The following is a 17,804-nucleotide window of genomic DNA, read 5'->3' as shown; positions in this document are numbered from 1 at the left end:
AAATAATGAAATTAATTTCATATTTTGATAATTATGATTTGGAGGTTGATTCAGATTTTTCAATACAGTATTTACTTTCTAAAGAAGGAATATGTTTTATTACGATTAGAAGTGAGCCCAAACAAACACTCTTGATTCAAAATCCTCTGCTTTACTAAGCTGTTTGGATCTAGATCCAAATTTTGCATCTGGTTGCAGTCTCTGTAATGGGATCATTTAATGCCTTGTGCCAAAACACTTCCAAACTTCATTGTTCAGACCCATCTCTAATTATGTTTGTTTTATTACTATCACACATTGTTTGCTATTGCACTTCTACACACCAACAGTGACTAATTATCCTTGGAAGGGACTTGGAGAAAGGACAAACTACAGACATAGAATACCATATCCAAGAGCAATAAATACATCTTCTTTCAATTTCTGAGTAAACATATAAGTAATTATTTTTCTGTTTCTATAGATGCTAAAGACCATGCCACCAAAAAAGATTTGACTACAGCTGCTCTACCCATGCGAGAACTACATTCTGTGTTTCCCTAGTGGCAATGTGGTTCTAACGACCACACTATCTTTCTTACCAAAGGTGAATTCCTGTTTCCACACTTCACAGGAAATGATCTTCCCATTATTTTGTCCAAAACACTGACATCCTACAGAAGAGCTGTGGCATAATCTGAATATATGTAGAGAACTTAAAAAAATCTACCTCAAGAGCAATGAATCAGCAGGAAGATCAGGTTCCTTGTTTTTGTCCAGGCACCTGAAGAACCAAGGTCTTTGAGTATCTAAACTATCCCTGGCCAGATTACTTAAGTTATTCATTTTGGGGGCATACAAAGCATCAGGTGAACCTATTCTTGAAAGAACTGGAGCCCCTCTGCAAGATCTGGAGAGCAAAAGTTTGTGCCTCAACTGAAGAAATCTGGAGCAGCATGACCTTCTGTCAACCCCTTTATCTAACATTACAAGGCAGACTTTCTATCCCCAGCAGAAGCCTCTGCCAGAAGGAAGGTGCTGCATGTGGTGATCCAAAAATAACTTGCCTTTCACATATTTACTTTCAAAAGGAGATTTCTCTATTTCAGTCTGTTTGTTTATCCCTCCCTAGTTAATATTCACTGTTCGTTATTTCCCATTATACTATCATTGAGGACTAGTTTTGCTGTCCTAAGCTCCAAGAGATTGAAGTTATGGTTCACTTCCATGTTCTCCATGTGCTCTTCTGTTTCACAAACACATGTGCTTGAAGCAATTCCAGTGTCTGAATTGTAGCATTCTGAACTGCTTCTTTGGTTGGGGCCCTCATTAAAGTGTCATCCAGGAATGGATATAGATGAGTGCCTTGAGACCTGAATCTGGCTCTGAACACCATCAGGATAGACAGTGAGAGCTGATGAAAGGCCATACAGAAGCATTTTATACTGGTAGTGGGCCATGTTATATGTAAATCTCTGTAGATGATTGTGACATTGTCATATGGGGCTGTGGAAATAAGCATCTGCTAGGAACATTGAGGCATGAAAATCCCTTGGGGTAGGGATGCTGTAATCAAAGCTAGAGTTTCTATCTGAAATCTCCATTTTCTTCATCCATTTGTTGAGTTGTTAGAAGTCTAAAACAGCTTTCCCCCAGTACACTTCTGGACAATGAAGAGTATGGATTGGCTTCACAGAATTAAATTTTTTTTTTTTTTTTTTTTTTTTTTTTTGGCAATTTCAACAATTAATATCAATTTTTACTTTCAATGATGTTATGTTTACAGTAGCAGGAAATTGAGGGGGGTAAGTTTGGGAATAAGGTTAGAGCACGTCTGACAGCAGGACTGCAGGGGACTCCTTGCCTGGCCAAGGGTCCCAAGACACTCAGGCATAAGGTGCAGGGCAGGCTGTAGTTCTGGCCCAGAGGAGCAGAGATGCTCAGCCAGGGCTGCAAGAAGGACAATGAGCCCTGGCTGCAGTGGAGGCCATCCTGCTGTTGAAGAGTTCCTGCCCAAGCACAACCCCCATGCTCCTGGCTGCTGAGTGAGTGAGCAAGCAGGGCCATGACAGCGGAGCTGCAGAGGGCTCTCTGCACAGCTGTGGGGTTGGTGACACCCAATTCCTGCAAGCACAGGGTGTGGTGAAGGCTCCGGTCCTGATGGAGCAGAGCAGAGTCCCCTGGTCAGGACTGAAAGAAGGAATAGGAGCCCCCAGCTGTGGGAGAGACCACCTGCTGCTGAAGGCTCTTTCCTGGGGCAAGATCCATTCAGCAATGCACACAGATTCTACATATGCACAAGATCATGTTTTTAACAGTGTCCATTGGGACCTGTGTTTTGCCATAGTTGCTAAGTGTATCAGGAACAGGGAAGCCTCACTTGCCTCTTAGTTCCTTTGCCAATACAGAATCCCAAGTGACAGGACTCTATATTAGGGATGGAGAGCAGGTCATGAAATCAGTGTGGACAACACTTCTCAAAGAACCACACAATTACTGTAAAGTAAGTAACTGTTCTTTCTTTGAATGGTTGTCTATGCTGATTCCACACTCTTGGTGACTAGCAAACAGTATCACAAAGCTCGGAGGCAGGTAAGACAAGTCCTTCTTAACTAGTGACTTAAGGACCATCCTATAAAAGCTTGCATCTCATCTAGAGGCCTGCATCACGGCATAGTGAGTGCTAAAAGTATGGACTTTACTCCAAGTCACTGCTCTAAAAATCTCAATCAATGGGACACTGTTCAAGGAGGTGAAGTAGGCTGCCAGGGCTTAAAATCTAATGTGTCCAAGAAGATCTTTTTTGCCACTATAGATCAGTTATGTATGCAGTCTGAAATCCACTTAGTCTCCATAAGGATATCAGTTGTCCTCTCCTCCATTCCGCAAATGCAACAAACAGTCAGGTGAGGCTCTGCTCGAACTAATCCTATCCAAGTAAAAAGACAATGCTCTAACCACAGCCAGCATGTTTTGCCTTGTTCAGGAAAGAATGTTTGGGGAAAAAGACTGGTAGATGAATAGACCGGTTATTGTGAAAGTCTGAGACACCCTTGGGTACGAATTTTAAGTGAGGCCTGAAAGTGCTTTGTCTTTGTGAAAGATGGAATGAGGTCCTTCCATGAGGATTTGAATCTCCCCTATTCTTCTGGTTGATCTAATAGCCAGCAGGGGAGCTGTCTTCATGGAGAAGTGATAGAGGAAACAAGTAGCCATGGGCTCAGAGGGAGGGCCCATCAAACCAGTGGGCACTACATTGAGATCCCACAGAGGAGGGGGTTATGACTGGTTGAAAGACACAGGTAAGTCCTTTAAGTAATTTCATCATGGTGGGGTGAGAAAACACCGTGTGGTCCTGGACCAGGGGATGATTTGCTGAGATTGTGACCAATTGAACCTTAATTGAACCAAGATAGTTCTGACAGCTTGAGTGAGAGCAAGCAGTCCCAAACAATGAGGATTGTCACTTGCAAAGGAGCATAGTGTTATTGTTTGGACCAAACAGAAAACAATTTCCATTTGGCTTGATAAATTCATTTTATTGAGTAGTTTCTAATTTGGTGTAGAATGTCTAGGACTGCTGCAGAGCAGTCCTTTTCAGCAGATGTCAGCCAGGGAACATACGGACTGTCAGGTGTAGAGATTCTGGGTACAGATGCAGGACCTGGTTGTTGTTCTGAGACAGTAGGTTGGGTAGAATTGTCAACTCTCAGCTTGAGAATCACCAAGGAATAAACTTCATGCAATCAGCTTCTGAATGGACAATCTTACTATATTCAAGTACCAGAATGGCCAGGCCCAAGTCTGAGCTATTCGGAGGATAGTCCCTGCATCTTGCCTCAATTTCGTCAATACTTTAGGGAGCATGGGAATCAGTGTAAAAGTGTACATCAGACTGTGGCTTCAAGGGATTAGGAAGTCAACCGTGAGGGACCCCAGACTCCCACTTCTACTGAAGCACTGCTTCTGTGAATTTGGTGCTTTGTGCTGAGATCAGTGTGGATTTGTCCTTGTTGACTTTGAGGCAAGAGAGGTGAAGAAGTCTAGAGTCTTATGAATTGAGTGAGTGACCTATTGCAGCACCATATCAACCACTTGTCCAGATAAAGATATACCTGGATTCCTTGCCGCCTTACTTGAGGAACTGCTATGGCAAGAACCTTGGTAAATACCCTCAGGGGGGCAGACAGGGTGAATGGTAGGATCCTGTACTGGTAGTGTGATGACCTCACCAGGAATTGAAGGTATTTTTTTTGTGCTAGAAGTAGAAATATGAAAATAGGTGTCTTGCGGGTTGAGAGCTGTGAACCAGTCCATAGAATCAAAGGAGCAGATGATAGAAGCTAGGGTGTCCATCTTCATTTTAAAAGGATGGATGAAGTTGTTGAAATGCTTTCCCTCTGACATAGTCAATTTCAGCTCCCCTTGGTACTCAGATGGGAGTTTCTCTGTCAGGGTGGAGAGTCTGTCTTATAAGAGAAAATCATAAGAAGCGTATCATAACTGGCAACTCTTAGCTGAAGACTCACAGGAAATAAATTTTACATCCAGAGAGATCCAGCTTTTGGGGGTCTTTTTCCTGGAGAGTAGATTTTGCCTGTTGCTTGGATCTTTCCTGAACAGCTTGGATGACCAGGGATGACATGCTGGAATAAGTACTCATATCCCTTAATCAGAAGCTGGTACCCCCTGTCTGAGTACCTGGCATTTGCAGAAATGGACTCAGGGGTGTGCCATATCACATTTGCAGGTTCCAAAAATCCTTCATTAATAGGAAGGGCCATTATGATTAGGGTTGGAGGATGTCCAGTAGTTGATCTGTTTTTCTTGGATTATCTTGAGAGGGATATTCAAGGTATTAGCTGTCTCCTCATCAGATCTTCAAATACTTTCAACTCATCTGAGGCAGCAGTGCAGAGAGGGCTAGTCGCCTCATCTGGTGAGGAGGAAGAAACAGTCAGTGATTGCTGCTGGTAGGAGAGAGACCATCCCTGATTAATTCTTGCTGTCCTCCAATAATTGATGTGCTGGGGTTGGTACTGGTGCTGACTGCAGTATTAGTTTTGGTAAATATGATCTTGGCTTGGCCATAACAGAAGAAGCCAGTTTCCTCATGTGGAGATTGTTACTTCAAGGTGACCTATAGGGCCACAGCTTGTAAAGATACAATAGAGGGAGGAGGGCACATAGGAGGGTACCAGCTTGGTGGTTCTCTTCAGGATCCTCTTGACCAGTGGTTCTCAATTTCTTTCCACCCACGGAAGCCTTGCGTGCCCATGCCATGCCCTCAGAACCCTTGCCCTACCATACCATGCCCTCAGAACCCTTGCCCACACATGACATACCGTCCGCTGAAAAGTCAAGGAAATCTTCCTCTTTTCGGCGGCGCGGTATTTGCTTGATTTGGCTGCACCAGATTTTTTAAACATTCGGCAACACGGACCGTCTTCTTCGCGGAACCCTTCCGCTCAGCCCACGGAACCCTAGGGTTCCGTGGAACCCCATTTGAGAACCACTACTCTTGACTTACGGGTGCCTCTCAGAGATTCCTCCCTAGCTTGTCTATCTCCATCCCACTGAGTTATCCACAGCAGAAATGGGTCACAGTCCAAGGAAGATGGTATGCTGCACTCCCTCTATGAGACTAAGAAAGTAAAGTCCTCTTCCAAAGGCACCATTCCAGCGTACCATATGCAGTTAGGTCTTTGGCCAGTTAAAAGAAGCCCCTTCTGTTTAGTGCCTCTGTCTGACCAGGATCAGAGACTTTGGTACCAGCCCCACCACTAAGGATGCCCGTGCTGAGAAGTGCTTTAGTGTTGGTAAGGTTTTAGGTACCAATGAGTCAGTTGCTGCTGCATTTGCTGCTGGGATCACTGTAATCTCTGCTAATGAGCCTGGTACAGTTTTCCTTGATACCACTGCCATTGGCACAGAGTCACTGAGCGCTGGTGGATATGGTGCCTGAGCAGTACCAAAGGCCGTGTAGTGCTTACTGTGAGAAGTGACTATTGGTGCCAGTTTCACCTTAGTGGTTGTGCGAGGTCCAAACTTGGGGCTCTGATGGGAAAGAGACTTAGCGGAGGATTTCTGTATCCTGGCTGGGGAAGATCTATACCTTCCCTGGCCCTTGGAGCGGTGCTTCTTGTGACACCTCTTCTTCTTTAAACATGGAGTGAGGTTTCTGATTGTCCCTCAAGCTTGGGGTATCATTGCAGCTTACTGGGGCACAGGAGGAGTGTGACTGACACAGAGGTAGTGGTCCCTCTGGCTGACTGCTAAGGCCAGACAATGCTTACATAGATGTCTGCAGAAGATGAAGCTTCAATCTACCCTCTCAAGCCTTCAAAGTACACTTCAGATATCTCTTTCACATTGAACAGTGCTCATGCACATGCCCTTCTCCCAGGCAGAGAAGGCACCCTGAGCGCTGTTATTTATGGCTATTGCCACTTTGCACAGAAGACAGATCTGAAATACCAGAGACTTGCTTTTGGCCATGTTAAGCTGTATATGGGAGGATAGGAGAGCAAGAAAACCTATCTATGCCTTGAATCTTCTTAAAACTACAATAATTAACTTTAAAAAAAAAAAAAAAAACAGGTTGAAAGCTAATTTAAGAGCTATTAACTTACTATTAGAATAACAATAGGTCTGCTAATCTCTTTAAATGGTCAAGCGACATGGACACTGCAGGGTTCCATCTCAGTCATGGGCAGTAGGAAGGAACTGAGAGGTGGCTGAGGCTGCACCAACCCTTATACTCTCAGCTATAGTAATCATGAGGGCACCCAGGACAGACATAGCCACAGGGCATAGGTACAACCTCTGCTATTACCAGAGAACCCAATCTCACATACATGCAAAGAGTGGAATCTGTGTGGACAACATGACTCAAAGAAAAAATTATATGCTGTTTTCCAGTTAGACATTAAGTTCTGATGAGTTCACTAAGAGTGGATGCAGCCATTATGCATCAGTAAGCACATTAATCATGACATCTACAAACATGATGAATTAACTTCCACTAAAATATTTAACGGATAATATGGCCAAAAAATACAGGGAACTTTGATTAAATCCTAACGAGAAAATTATCAATTTATACTATATAGCTCAAAGTTAATGTGCCTAATCATTGAAATGATGACATTCAGCCCTTAACATGCTGAACTGAAGCCCAATAAAGTCACTAGGAGACATGGGATCTTTAGATTCACAAAGAATAAAGTACTGGATGCTTGGTGGCAGGTGGATAAAAATAAATATATTTAAAAAATTAAAATAACTGATTTTTTTATTTAAATCTGATTTTTTAATTTAAATTCAGTAAGTTTTTCTTTTCAAAATAAACATGTTTAAAATAAAACTTGAAATTATAACAATCTATGTTGAAGCCTAAACTTAGTATAGCTTATTAAAACAATTTAAATAAAAATATATACTGCAACAATATCACCTCAAATTTTAATGAGTTAAAGGGTACCACTTTTTTAATTATACACAGAATCACTGGGGGAAATATCCTAACTTTTGAAGCCAATTGAAGCTTTATGGATATGTCACAATATCATATAGTGCATTAAGTATGTATTATTTTCATTCTTTACACTGGAGAAGATGCTGGTATTTAATTTTTTCAAAATGTAAGTACTTTCAGTTTCCATTGGACAGAAAAGATTTTGCTTTAATTACTTTTGGTTGCAATTTAGCTAGCAGGTACAGAGAGAATATTTACTTCCGTTGAGCTAGTTCGTTCAAAGCTGAAAATCCTATTATGAGTTGAAAAAGCAGGAAAACTTATTTTCCTCTTCCAATCTAAGCATAAAAACACAGGTGGGGAGGATAAGGTCTACTAGTCTTAAAAATCTGAAGGACATAAGGACAGATTTTCAAACATATTTAGGTGCCTACAGATAAAGAGTGGTGCCTACTTGATCTTTTCAAAAGTACCTAAGCAGGTGAGGTATCTAACTCAAATTGATTTGAATTCCCATTTATTTCAATGGAAGTTAGGCACTTAAATTGATGAGGCTTTTCTCAAAATCCCATTAAAGGGCCCTATATGCATAATCATAGAATCATAGAATTAGAAGGGACCACAAGGGTCACCTAGTTCCCAACCATTCTGAGAGGAAGCCCCCCTGGTTAACACTAGGTAAAACATGCGTCCCACCCCCACCCTCCTGACCTGCCCCCCACCAACCATAAACACATATAATCCCTATAAACACATATAATTATAATAATAATAACATGAAATTACATAAATAATAATCATAATAAATTAGTCTTACCTGAGTAGGAAGCTAAGTCTTCCCTGGCACAGCCATCACTGCATGCCCTGTGTGTCCCTGCCTCTTCCCATCTCTCATGGACTGAGGATAATGGAGGCAGGCCCTAACTCCAGGCACCCACCAGCTGGGGCTGCTCCTCTCTAGCCAGTTGCCTGGCCAGTGCAGGGCTGGGGGTCTGCTCCTCCTCTCCGGCCAGCGCACAGCTCAAGGCTGCTGTGCCCAGCGCGGAGTGCAGGGGACTAAATGACCTCAATATTACTGAAGACTCATGGACCCTCTGTAATCTTTGGCACCCCCCAAGGGGGTCCCACCCCCCAGGTTGGGAACCATTGATCTAGTCTAACCCCTTGCCAAGATACAGTATCTGCTGTGTCTAGACAGATGGCTATCCAGCCTCCTTTTGAAATCTTTGAAAATCTGGCTTTTGGTGACCAGAGACAATCTATCAGTTCACTCACTATAGATAATCCTTCTCTGGTTTATAAAATCAGTTTCTTTTAAAGGCAACACACATTTTGATAAATGTATTTTTCCTTACATATCCAGCACATTTAAGGTAGTTTTCTTAAATAATAAAAGTAATCTTAAAATGCTGGTTTTGTACCTTTTCAAATTCCAATTTCCATCCAAATGCAGCTTGACACAAATCCCAAGTAAAAAAACATCATCTAACTCTAGCAAATAATAAATGCAACATTCACCATTTTCTAACATAAGAAAAATTGTAAAAATTAAGAATCTTTAATAAATGTAAGTTATATCCTTGCTTAAATAAATGTGTATAGGTATAATGTATCCCCATAGTTAGCAAAAATTAATATCAACTTTAGTGTAAAGGCTATATCTGGTTGCAGACCAACATATTTTAATGATTACCATCCAGTGAAAATGAACCTTTCTTTACGAAAATAACTAAAGTACAAACTGGACACAAGTTTAAATCAGTTATTTAAATCCAGGATTCCTGCTTGCTGATTTAAACCAAGATTAAAAGCAGTAATTTAAATAACTTTTTTAAATAAATCCACCCTAGCTATTTTCATGACTCTCAAATTAAGCGACAGCCAAAAATTCCAAATTCTTATTTCAGAAAAAAATTAGTGGCATAAAAACAGTTGAAAATTAATAGTTTAATTAAGGTTAGCAAGGGAGAACATATAGGCCTCTATATGAATAGACTACACTAATTCTACCTAGAGCTGTTTTTTAATGAGCTGGTATCAGAAAAGTGCACTTTTGGGTAGGGAGTCATTATATAATACATCCTGTTAACTAATGAAGGAATTTAATTTTGTACTGTGACTTGAAATATTTGCCTTTTTTAAAATAAAATGTTACTATTATTTTCAATAGAAATAATCTTATAATGTGCTTAATATATATTAAACTAAACTAACTAAAGTAGTTTAATTTTAAACTAAAATTAAATATATAATATATTTAATTTTGTACTGTAACTTGAAATATTTGCCTTTTTAAAATAAAATGTTGCTATTATTTTCAACAGAAATAATCTTATAATATGTTAATGTCTGATATTATAATTACCTGTCCTCCGTGAAGTGGAGTATGTTTAATAAAAGTCTAATAAAATAATTTCATTACACTTTACATGTGTAAGCAATATAAAATAAATAAGAAAAACTATCACTGAAAAACCCTGTACCCAACATCAAACAGACTACCTTGGCAATGGAGGTTTCCAAATATATTTTCCAGGATTGCATAATATATCACTCCATTTGGCAGATGGTTCAAAGAGCTAGTAGGGTAGAGGTTTGTTCTAAAATAATTTGCACAAGGAATATTTATCATCATTACCTACACTCTTCCAATTTTAAAATAGGATTAAATGTACTAAGATTACAATGTAAGCAATATCTTTCATTACAGCTAAATGAATGTGCAAGTTATAGAACTTGCTGTACCTTTTTTCCACCTGATTTATCGCATCACTTAGCCCTCCCTTTTCCAAGCTGCTGATAGAAATAAATGGGAAAATTGCCTTCTACTCTGATTAAAGAAGTATGAAAACCCCTTCAATTGTACTGTCAATGCCATCCAAAAGATCTTCCATTTAAAAAGTCCAGTAAGGTTTGTATAAACATGATACCCCTCTCAAGGCTGATTGCAATCATCTCTGTGAAACACTAAGTTTCACCAGCCAGAAGTTTCAGAATTAGTAGATCAAAGTACTATTCCTGAACAATAAAAGACCAGTTCTTGACTCACAACCACACAAATGCTGTAATTTACATCTGTTTCTTAGTGCCTCTGGAGACAGAACTGTGACAAAGTGTAAGGAAGTAACTAAAATCATGACAGTGTTATGATTCTTTACTAGCACTTATTGCTATCACCATGATGTTACAGCAGGTGCACCAATGATTCAGCTGATATCAGCACTGAGTGCTCATAAAGCACTCCCTGCTCCCTCAGGAGCATACATATCCCTATTTTGAAGTTAGCAGTATAGTGGTAATAGGGAAGATACCATATTTTGGTGATTTATGTCTTCCTAGTAAGTGACAATTGGTTGTGTAAATAAAGCTTGTACCAACTCTCATTTGTATCCTGACCTAGCTTAGTCCCTCATCCTGCAAAGCAATCCACTCAGACAGAACTTTATGCCTACCTGCCATCCCACTGATCTCTGTGAGAATCTGTGCCGCTATAAAAGTCTGCCAGCACTGATCACTTAGCAGAAATGATGCACTGATTTTAAAAATAACAGAATGTGTGTTAACTTTAAATCACATGAGATAACTACATGCCAAGTTTGGAAGAAATCCAATCAACAAAGCTTATGATAACTGATATTTTAATTACATGACCTGAGTACTTTTCTTTTTCTTCTTAATCCAATGATTGATGATATGATTTAGCATTTTAGATGGCCTGATAATTACACAGAACCTAAAATAGCTACTAAAAAAAAAGTTGTGTCCCATTAAAGCACATTTTAATAACTATTTATATAAATAAATTTCTGTTTCATTTCATTTCTGTTTCAAATAAATTTCATTGTTGTTAATTTAAGCTGCTTCATTCCTAAATAAAAATAGTTAGGTCACCTACAATTCAGGATAATAATTGATATTTAATGATAGAATATGACCACATAGCAAGTTATCAGACAACATGTTTGACAAAACTACACTTCTCACTTTACTGCAGAGAAATTTACTGGGATAGAAAATGAACTTTGGCATTGGGTAAAAGTTTATCTTATAAAGTGTAAATTATTATGAAGATGAAAAATTCATAACTGTGCTCAAACCATTTTTTTTAGCATTTTACCTTTATTTTGGATAACTCAAAAGAGGAAGTAAATTAAAAACATAGACCTTTGTTACTTTTGTTAAGCTCTTGAAATACAGTTTTAACTATGTGGGAGGAAACAATTTAATTTAAAAACTGGCAAAATTGAAAAACATCCAGAACCATCTGCTCAAATTATTAGTCATTCATCTAACTGATTGATCACGGAACTTGCTGTTGATCAAATCTGCAACACAAGAAGACATCTCCCTTTGCAGAAAAAATACACATTATCTGTGGTGCATGCAGAGTATGACAGGGGCTACCGGAAGGTAGTCGAAGGATGCTATGTTAGCCTAAGAATGGCCAAGGCCCTGTTCCCCTAGCAGCTGCCCAAGGTTTCCCTCAGGCTGATTAGGGCCAGCTGAGGCCAGGGTCAGCTGAGACCGATTAGGGCCAGTTGAGGCCAGGGTCAGCTGAGACCAATTAAGGGCTGCCTGGGAGCAGATAAAAGCTCCCTGCCAGGGAAACAGGGTGCTCTTGAAGTTTGAAGATTTGGAGAAGAAGAGCTGTGAGTGGCAGGAGCCAGAGGAAAGCAGGGGTGCCTGCCTGTTGGAGTGGCTACTTATCCCCAGCAAAGATCAGGATAGGGAAGCAGCCCAGAGAGGAGACTCGCACAGTGCCTTATAGCAGCAGCAGCAGCAGCAGTAGTAGCCAGCCACTGCTGTCAATTAGGGTCTCTGGGCTGCTGTCTGAAGAAGAGGGTGGGCTCGGACACCCTCTACCCCAACCTGAGAACCTAAGTCCCAAGGGCACTGCTTGGCCTGTGAAGGCCTGAAGGAAGATGGGGTGGAAGTGAGATGGCTGCCATCTTAAGACTGATGGGAGCCTCAGGTGGCCATTTTGTGCCCAGCACACTGAAAAAGCGCTCGGCCCACAGGAGCACGAAGAGCACCCTACCACAAGAGTTTAAAGCAAAACAGATATGTAACCCACTTTCCAATGTGTGTTACACATTCCTCACTCAGCCCAATCTAAAAAGGATGTGAATCTGTTACAACTCCCAGCTACAAAGACTCTTCAGCTCAAGTTAGAGAGGCTCGTGCTCTTAAAGTCCTTTGTTCAGTCCCTGGTGTATCAACCAAGATGGTGGCCATCACACACATGCAAAGTATACTGTGTGTATGGAATACATATAGAATCTTTAAGTCAATGAAAATTATTAGAAATGGATACTGGCCTGTGAAGTTTGGATCCATATCCAACATTTCTTTAAACGTGGGCATGTCCAAGTCTTGAATTTTGGTTTGAACCCATTTCCAGAAGCTACCTATACATTTGAAATTATGCAGCACCACACTTTATTAGGTGCACTTACTGAAAGAAAGTTTAGTATGATGTCATACCACACACTATCAAAAAAGATGGCACGTTTATCCCTCTGTGATGTTTGTACATGTAAAGGGAAAGAATTTGTGGTTGAAAGCTGGAAAGAATCAGATGGTACAATGCGTGATACCAAGAAAACCCCCAAACCTGAATAGATATGCAGAAAATATTGCAGAGCTAATATGCAACATTGCACAAATTCCAACTTTTCTATTTATTTACAGCATTCAGTTGTGAATAGACAGTATGGGGAAACTACACTGGCACAGAACCAAAATCCCAAATGGGGCTCAGCACCAGGGCTTTTACAGATCTCTAAATACAGAAATGTAGTTATTTTTATTATTTGTCTTCTGGTGGTACCAACAATTCATTAAGTACTGTCTTTACACAGAGGCAAACAGTACCTACCCCAAAATCTCACATAATATTTCCACTATTATGGCAAAGGCAGCATTACGCAGTCATTTAGATACAGAGCAGACTGATGTGCTCCAGGGCTACTCCGACATGTCCCGGTTGCTTCCATTTCTACCTCAAACCTCCTCTTAGAACTGACAGCTAATATTTCATGCATATCTGATCTAATGGTATATCACAACTTTATTTTTACATTTGTCATGCATCTTTTTGTGGATATTGGGTGTATATTTTATTTAGGCACCTAAATAAGCAGCCTGATTTTCTAAAGTAATCAGCACCCAGCTGCCTCTATTGATTTCTGTGGGAGTTTATGAATGCTGAGGACTTTTGAAAATCAGGCTGCTTCTTTAAGTTCCTCGGTGTGGATTTAGGGAGCTTAAATTTATTCACCCTCTTTTAAACACATCTTGGCCTGGGTCCTTTCATGTCTTTTGCTACAAAACAGCACATTAGGGATCATGGAGAAAGCCCTTACCTCAGCTCCTGTATAATTTATAAGATTTGCAGTGATGGAGACAAGTACTTCTATGGACTCCTTATCTCAGCTCTTACAAATTTCCATTAGATTTTTTAGTACACAGCTAAATTAGATGAAGTGAGGCATGCATGTGTAGGTTTCTTATTTGTCCACTTAACTAGCCAAAAAGAAGGCACATGCAGTGCAGACTGAAAGCAATTTAAGCCAGAAAAATCAAAAGCACTTCTACTCAAATGATGATTATTTCGAAGTAAAATTTCAACTTTATTTTTCCAGCAACTTCAGCTGTGCAGCTGTTCAAACAATGGTTACAAGAATATATTTTTATACTGAGAAAAATTATTTTTACCCACTGTCTTCCTATTCAAAAATAGCAGAAATATTTCTCAAATCTTCCCAAAATGTTAGTTTCTTTAAACATTTAAAAATCTTGGGCTGGCAGTGCTCCCCATGGCCAGGGCTGGCCCACCCAAGATGGAAAACATTTTCGGCTCTCTCAACCAAATAAAAAAACCAAATAAAAAATAGCCAAGCAATGTCACCTTCCCCACCCCCCCGCGCTCCAACCCCATGCTTGATTTGGTGCTCCCAGAAGTTGGCACCCAAGCAATCACCCTCATGCCCCACCCCTAAATCCTGGCCCATGCTACAAACAAAAGTATGACATGTCTGTTTTCTTAGGGCCAGCAGATAGGTATGTAGGGCACAGGACTAGCACTCTCCTCTCTTCTTATATTATACGCTCGGGTGAATTTTAAAATTCACTATACTTTATATTTATAGGTTATATATTTTGGCCATTAAAAATATCAACTCTCATTCACTCAACTCCTTTGTAAAGCACTTTGAGATAAGAGTTAGATATTATTAATACTGAGATACCAAGAATTTCTCATGTCTAGTTTGTAGTTACTCTAAAAACAGCTCCTGAGAGCAATTTATAATTTAAAAGTTATACTCTTTTAACAATTTCTAAGATTACCTTTTTACAGATTTAGAGGGTAAGAGATTCTGGTACATAGTGTAAAAAAAAGGAAAAAAACCTAGTATTTTATGTTTGCAGTGTTGTAGCCATGTTGGTCCCAGGATATGACTTTTCTAACCACGGTCTTAATAAAGACACTGGATTTATGACTGATCACAACAATTTGTAACCCACTAACCCCCCTTTATTGACTGCAGGGATGTTAACGGGTTGGCCCACTTCACCTTGAATGGTCCTTTAGCATATGTGTTAACTATTTATGCTAAACAATCTGTTTGATCTTTCCCAGACTTGAAGAAAAGCTCTGTATAACTCAAAAGTTTCTCTCTTTCACTAATAAGGATATTACCTCACCTATCTTGTCTTGCTAATGTTATTTTAGATAATTATTAGAATTTTTCACTTTTAAGTTGTTTTCCTTTCCGTGAGTTCACCAAGAGAGCTAGACAAATAATGGATTCTTCGCTTCTTTCAACATTTTGAAAAGTAAAAAAAAAATGGGAGCATGTAGCAAGCTTCAGTTCATTGCAGTCTCTGTACACACCAACAAAGCCTGCAGCTTCTTTCCAGTGCTGGACTACAGCATCGTTGGTTAAATGAATAAAGATATGCAACTCTCTGTACATTTAAAGATATGATGTTGAATTAATAATCAATAGCAAAGCAAGAGTTAAACTATCTGCTCTGAGATATTTAGGAAGATAAAATGTTTTCTGCCTGCATAGTTAACTCCAGCATATCTCAGCCTCATAATCTTAAAAGGGTGAAAACTACCAAGGAGGAGGAGGGGGGGAAAAGTCTGACTCAGGAAACCATAACTTATGTAAGTCTTTCCATTAAAGTTAGAGTTCAGTGAAGCTCACACTGACTTCAATGGAGTTGGATCAGCCCTCAATGAGTAATGAAATCTCGGATACAGCCCCCCATCCCCATGTTCTTATACTCTTACCAAGATGTGGCCACCAAACGTTACACTAGGGCATAACTTTAGTATCTTATCTAATGATCAAACACAAAAGATATGTTGTCTTCCAGTTTAATCTGATCTTTGTTTAGTATTCATAAAATAATTGCCACTTTATACATCAAATATTCCACACATCAGAATTGTTTCTCTATGTCTGATCTATGAAAAAAGCACTTTTATATGATTGATACACTGATTGTAGAATCTGAGAGGATTGTTTGACTAAGATGTATTTGGATACATAAATATATGCAGTATTGGTAATAAATAGCAGGGACAATGACTTCATCATACGGTATAGCTAGAACAATGTAATGCTGAAGAGGTCAAAATAGTTTCGTGGGTTTAAAAAAGAGCAGTCAGTTTACATTCTTGGTTTTTTTTCCCCCTTTATCCCGCAAACTGTACTAAATTAAGCAAAATCACAGTCAAGTTAAAAAGGAAAAAAACCAACAACGCTCATAAAAAGAATACTATCTTTTACAATGATTGTCCTAAACACTAACATTTATAATAGGGCTAATGTAGGGCTATTACTGAAGAATACTGGAAGCAGGGAGCAGGGTGTTTTGTTTTTGTTTTTGTTTTTAATAAGAGTAATTATGTAAAGAGAAAAACGTAGAGTAATACAAAGCATAGTGATCTATTAAAAAAAAAAGTCAAGTGTTGCACTCACAATAAAAAAAGATAAGAAATAGGACTGTCAAATAATTTTAAAAAAACTGCAATTAATCATGACATTAGTTTATGAATAGGAAGAAATTTGGCCTACCTTTCATGGTATGAGATTGAAATGATATTCCAGATATATCTACAATGCAGCTGGGAAGTATGATTCCCTGTGTGGATAGACAGACTTGCGCTAGAATAGCAGCGTGGTTATAGTGCACACACAACATAGCAATATTGCATAGGGCAGTGGCTTGGGCTAGCTGCCTGAGATCAAGCCTGTCCAACCCACTGGGTCCATGCTTGGGCAGCTAGCCTGAGCCACTGTCAAAGTCATAACGTCCACACGGCTATTTTTAGAAAGCTATCTTGAGCAGAGCTAGTACTGGGAATCATACCTCCAAAATGCAGCATAGACATAATCCCAAAGGCCTGATCCTATAAACAATCTGCATTCATTTTATTGACTTCCACATGAATTTTGCAGGTCAAAAAACTACATGGACAGGAACTTGAGCTATTTTGATTTTTCACTGTTGAAAGAGGCCTGTCGTTGGCTTCACTATTTGTTATTTTTATTGGTACATCTCTGGAATTCCTTTTGTTTTTATACATGATAGTATTTGTTAATGTGAAGTTGCGGTGTGGGCCCACACACCCAGAGCACCCCCAGTGCAGTGCCACCATTACATCTCTGCTTCAGTTTCCCTGAGTGAGGGTTATATGTCCACTGAGGCTTGTCTATCAAACAGCACCTCTTCAGGGCTCTAGTTTATTCAACTCTGAAGGCAGAACATCACACAAACAGGCCTCCCCCTCAGCTTCTCTGACACATACTAGGCTATCTTCCAAACTGTCCTTATAGTTTCCCTCCTTACAGCAAGTTTCCTCCAGCTCGCCTCCATGAAGCTGATGCTGTAGTTCATGCCAGCTGCAGGTCTCTCACCAGCTTGTCTTTCAGCTGAGCCCTTTTACCAGTCAGTTCTGCCACTCTCAGGCTGGGAGGGTTCAGTAGGCAGACATTCCATTGATGTTGTCTTCCCCCTCCTAATTCAGGGGCCTTACAGGAGCCTTCCTGCTCTGTTCTAGAGGGGTAGCCGTGTTAGTCTGTATACAGCAAAAACAACGAGAGTCCTGTAGCACATCTGACGTTGGGTTACAGCCCATGAAAGCTTATGCCTGCAGAAATTACATTTGTTAGTCTTTAAAGTGCTACAGGACTCTCGTTGTTTTTCCTGCTCTGTGCAGCTTATATAGGCATCTGCCTCTGCTATGAAGGAGCAGGCAGCATTTATGCTGGCAACTTCTCCCCACTCATTCCTTATTGGTTAGGTAAGAGGGGAGCCCTGCCCCACTCCG

The 17,804-nt window shown here is 39.9% G+C and overlaps 1 protein-coding gene across 2 annotated transcripts in view; it reads right to left on the bottom strand.

Annotated features, from left to right (window-relative positions):
* The window catches only part of ADAMTS6 (ADAM metallopeptidase with thrombospondin type 1 motif 6), a 292,975-nt gene that overhangs the window by 217,942 nt on the left and 57,229 nt on the right, over positions 1–17,804 (bottom strand). The gene's annotated exons all lie outside the window — the stretch shown is intronic.

Source organism: Emydura macquarii, unplaced genomic scaffold, assembly GCF_026122565.2.
Source record: "Emydura macquarii macquarii isolate MOO-44397 ecotype Brisbane River unplaced genomic scaffold, CSIRO-AGI_Emac_v2 contig_2897, whole genome shotgun sequence".
Taxonomy (NCBI): Eukaryota; Metazoa; Chordata; order Testudines; family Chelidae; genus Emydura; species Emydura macquarii.
This window is presented reverse-complemented; position numbering and strand designations above follow the sequence as displayed.